The following is a 401-nucleotide window of genomic DNA, read 5'->3' as shown; positions in this document are numbered from 1 at the left end:
GCGTCAGCCACCTCAGATTCAACGTCCCAGTCGACCTAGCTGTACGGCAGCTCAAAAACATCAAGGATGCTTTCTGACGAGGCCAAAAAAAAATACCCGTTACAGCATTTTATCAGCTACACACTGCTCTTAGCTTGTATTCAGGACCACAAACATGTATTAAAAATGTTACCTTTTAAAGCATCAGCCATCTAAAGTGAAGTGAAATTACGTGACGTCGGCAGTGCATGCATGGATGTTGGGTTAATCTGCACTCTACAACTAAGACGCCAAAATGTCCACGAGGCAGCACTGCTTGAACTGTAAACATGCCTTAAAGTTAAGACTGAGATGAGCTCACCTTTAGTCAGCCTTCTTGATCTTTGCGACCTGTGCTCAGCTTACAGAATCACCCTCTGCTG

Source organism: Austrofundulus limnaeus, unplaced genomic scaffold (assembly GCF_001266775.1).
Source record: "Austrofundulus limnaeus strain Quisiro unplaced genomic scaffold, Austrofundulus_limnaeus-1.0 Scaffold7632, whole genome shotgun sequence".
Taxonomy (NCBI): domain Eukaryota; kingdom Metazoa; phylum Chordata; class Actinopteri; order Cyprinodontiformes; family Rivulidae; genus Austrofundulus; species Austrofundulus limnaeus.
Note: the sequence above shows the minus strand (reverse complement) of the source record.